Source organism: Siphateles boraxobius, unplaced genomic scaffold (genome assembly GCF_051911475.1).
Source record: "Siphateles boraxobius isolate OS27281-9 unplaced genomic scaffold, OSU_SipBor_1 48, whole genome shotgun sequence".
NCBI lineage: Eukaryota > Metazoa > Chordata > Actinopteri > Cypriniformes > Leuciscidae > Siphateles > Siphateles boraxobius.
Window position 1 is genome coordinate 6,083,922 of NW_027509119.1, and position 4,681 is coordinate 6,088,602.

Here is a 4,681-nt window from a genome sequence, read left to right on the forward strand (position 1 = left end):
TTTCATAACCTATCCTTTTGTACCAGCACATACTTCTGATATGATTAGCACTTCAAACGGACTCAGCATCTGCCGCAGTTCTTCTTTAGGGCATCATCAGAGACAAACCTTTAATATCTGATGCTATTTGGGTCAGCCCAGTGTTTTTCTCATGGTAGACAAATTTTGAAAACAGATGAGAGGAAAGTTGACATCTTGGCAGAGATCAACATTTTGATGGATGTAACTGTGAATCGTGGTGTTTTCACAGATGCTGGCCGTCTTTTGGTCATGGCCCAAGGGCTTTTTTTACAGTTATTCAGTTCACATTCTTTTGTCACAAATGTGTAAATGTGTAATTCTGTTTAAATATTTTGGTGAGATAAGCCACATTCAAAGCTGGAGAAAAATAACAAGTTTTATAGCAAGAAAAAATAGCAAGGTGACACTGTGTGTAATTTGTTTATTTTACATGTTTATCGCAGACCTTTTACTCATTTTACACATACATTAAAAATTATTATTCTAAAACTCATTGGAATTCCAGAGGGAATCCATGACTCAAAAATGCTAATTGTCACCTATAGTTTTTAGAACTATAATTTGAACAGCAAAAACAAGGGGTCAGTAATGATACTGCAGGTCCAACAATAATTGTTTGAAGTAAAACGTTTTATTATGAAACAAACAATTTTATGTTTACCTCAATCAAAGCCGTCTACGGTTACGTATGTAACCCTCGTTCCCTGAGTAGGGAACGGAGACGTTACGTCGGATGACGACGAATGGGGTTTCGCTTAGAAAGCCTATCAACTTCGAGTATTACAAAACGAGCCAATGGCAAAGAAATGCCATGGGTCTGCGGAATTTGCATGGCGTAACTCCGCCCCACCTCGTGGGTATAAAAGGAGGAAGCCGGCAGCAAGCAGATATGTTTCTTCGCTGAGGAGCCAAGACTGAGCTCAGGCGATCCCCGCGGTACAGCGGAAAGTGGCAGGCAGACGTAACGTCTCCGTTCCCTACTCAGGGAACGAGGGTTACATACGTAACCGTAGACGTTCCCTTTCGTTGTCACTCCGAGTTACGTCGGATGACGACGAATGGGGTTACCAGTCTAATCACGCCACCTTCTCAGCTGTCTTCCAGTGCCCTGCGTAAATCGAGATCCCTGTCAGCCTGGACAAAGGACTCCATATAACACAGGAATACCAAGGTACACTGGGAAGCATATCCCAAGCTTAGGGGAAGTATGCAATTAATGCCAGCCCGGAGGGGGGGGGACTTAGAGAATACACATATGACCCGAAGGAAGCATATGGAAAACACTGGGGTGTCCAGCCGCAGGTGGAATATTTCAACCCCAGGGGTGGCAAGGTGGCTTGCCAAGGGAAAGACACACGCTCAGAGAGGCTTACAGTGGAAATACACATGTGGGGGTCGCTCAGAGGAGGGACCATGCACACGGGAGGCACCTAGCCGACGCACAGGCAATAGACACTGGCGCCGACGTCAGGAGTGCTGGAGGAGCTCAGGGCTTTCGGAGAAGCTCACCTGAGGAAAATATCGCACGTATCCAGTCCGTGGAGTGGAATGGCGAGCAAGCGAAGACACCTGAGCGGGTCCGGTACTAGCTGGTTGAAGCGAGTACACGAGAGGACACAGGCTCCACTCGGAGATTATAGAATCTGGCGAATGTGTTAGGTGTCGCCCAGCCTGCAGCTCTGCAGATGTCTGTTAGCGAGGCGCCATGCGCTAGAGCCCAAGAGGACGCCACACTCCGGGTGGAGTGGGCAGTCACACCAAGGGGGCACGGTCGACCTTGCTGCTGGTAAGCCAAGGCAATGGTGTCCACTATCCAGTGAGACAACCTTTGCTTGGAGAGAGCCTTTCCCTTCAGCTTCCCACCATAACAGACAAAGAGCTGGTCTGAGGTCCTGAAACACTGCGTTCTGTCTACATAGGCGCGGAGAGCGCGTACTGGACAGAGCAGTGCCAAGGCTGGGTCTGCCTCCTCCGAGGGCAGCGCTTGCAGGTTCACCACCTGGTCCCGGAAGGGAGTGGTAGGAACCTTGGGCACATATCCAGGCCGGGGTCTCAGGATCACGTGAGAGTAAGCCGGCCCAAATTCCAGGCACGCTTCGTCAACGGAGAATGCGTGCAGGTCCCCAACCCTCTTGATGGAGGCCAGTGCAACCAGGAGCGCTGTCTTCATAGACAGGAACTTAAGCTCAACTGATTGCAGGGGCTCAAAGGGAGCACTCTTCAGGGCAGTTAGAACCACTGAGAGGTCCCAAGAGGGAACGAGAGGAGGACGAGGAGGATTCAGTCTCCTCGCTCCTCTCAGGAACCTGATGATCAGGTCGTGCTTCCCCACCGACTTACCTTCGATGAGGTCATGATGTGCGGCAATGGCGGCAACATAGACCTTCAGGGTGGAGGGAGACAGCCTTCGCTCCAGCCCCTGTTGAAGGAAGGAAAGCAAAACACTGATCGAGCATCTCCGGGGGTCTTCTCGGAGAGAAGAGCACCAGTTGACGAAGAGGTTCCACTTCAACGCATAGACGTGTCTCGTGGACGACGCTCTAGCGGAAGTGATGGTAGCCACCACCGCTGGTGGTAGGGTACTCAAACCTGCCTCGTCCCATCCAGGAGCCACACGTGGAGGTTCCAAAGATCGGGACGAGGGTGCCATAGGGTGCCCCGTCCCTGAGAAAGAAGGTTCTTCCTCAGAGGGATCGGCCAGGGAGGTGCTGTCGCGAGGAGTACTAGTTCGGGGAACCAGGTCCGGTTGGGCCAGTAAGGGGCAACCAGAATGACCTGCTCCTCGTCCTCCCTGACCTTGCGCAAAGTGTGCGCAAGAAGGCTCACTGGGGAAAACGCATACTTGCGGCCCTGCGGCCAGCTGTGCGCCAGAGCATCTGTGCCGAGCGTGCCCTCGGTCAGGGAATAGAACTGGGCGCAGTGGGTCGAGTCGTGAGAGGCAAACAGATCTATCTGCGCGTCCCCGAACTGGTCCCAAATCAGCTGAACCGACTGGGGATGGAGTCGCCATTCTCCAGGGAGGGGCTGAAGCCGTGAGAGCTCGTCGGCTGCACAGTTCAGCGCTCCGGGAATGAAGATGGCTCGAAGCGACCTCAGATGCTTCTGACTCCATAGGAGGAGGTGGCGAGCGAGTTGTGACATACGGCGGGAGCGTAGACCACCTTGATGGTTGATGTACGCTACAGTGGCGGTATTGTCTGAGCGGACTAGTACGTGTTGACCCCTGAGCAACGCCCGGAAGCGGTGCAGGGCAAGGCGTACTGCCAACAACTCGAGGCAATTGACATGCCACAGCCGCTGGGGTCCTGTCCAGGAGCCCGCAGCAGCATGTCCATTGCACATGGCGCCCCAGCCCGTGGTGGAGGCATCTGTTGAGACAACAATATGCCGGGAAGCTCGAGCCAGGGGGACACCGGCCCTGAGAAAATCGAGGTTCGACCACGGGGTGAAGAACTGACGGCAGGTCGGAGTAACTGGTACTCGGAACGTGCCGTGTTGCCATGCCCACCTCGGGACTCGGTCGCGAAGCCAAAGCTGAAGCGGTCTCATATGAAGCAATCCGAGCGGCGTGACCGCGGCTGCAGATGCCATATGCCCCAGGAGCCTCTGAAAAAGTTTCAGTGGAACCGCACTCTTGCCCTCGAATTGTCTTAGGCAAGTCAGCAGTGACTGCGCGCGCTCGCTCGTAAGCTGCGCGGACATGGCGACCGAGTCGATGTCCATACCGAGAAAAGAGATCCTCTGCACGGGGCAAAGTTTGCTCTTCTCCCAGTTGACCCGAAGGCCCAGACGGGCTAGGTGCCGGAGCACTAGGTCCCTGTGTTCGCAAACCTGATCTCGAGAGTGAGCTAGGATCAGCCAGTCGTCGATATAACTCAGGATGCGAACCCCTTGCTCTCGAAGGGGAACAAGGGCCGCCTCGACGACCTTCGTGAAGATGCGAGGAGACAGGGCTAGCCCGAAAGGGAGAACCGCGTACTGGTATGCCTGCCCCTCGAAAGCAAACCGGAGGAACGGTCTGTGTCGAGGAAGAATGGAGACATGAAAGTAGGCGTCCTTCAGGTCGATCGCTGCAAACCAATCCTGGGGCCGTATGCATTCGAAAACGCATTTGGCGGTGAGCATCTTGAACGGCATCCTGTGAAGGGAGCGGTTCAGCACGCGCAAGTCCAGGATTGGCCGTAACCCACCGGTTTTCTTGGGGACAATGAAGTAGGGGCTGTAGAAGCCGGACCTCATCTCGGCTGGAGGGACAGTCTCGATTGCACCCTTCGCCAGCAGGGTGGCAATCTCTGCTCTCATGATAGGGGCATTGCCACCGACCAAAGTGGAGCGGACTCCCCTGAAGCGGGGAGGAGACCGTGCGAACTGAATCGCATAGCCGAGCCTGACGGTACGCACGATCCAGTGGGACAGACGGGGAAGCTCTAGCCAGGCTCCCAGGAACTGAACCAACGGGATCATGCGAGCCACAGGCGTCCCCCCGGAGGGGCAGCGAAGCGGAGTAACTGGCCCAGATGTGGACGGCATAGCGGCCCGGAGAGGGGGCACAGTTAGCAACCGCGCCCTGGCAGAGGGGGCCAGGGGAGGACCAGGCTGGTCGTCCCGCGGGGGCCTGCTCTGCCAGGGGTCTGGCGACAGAGGGGGACAGCGGCGAAGC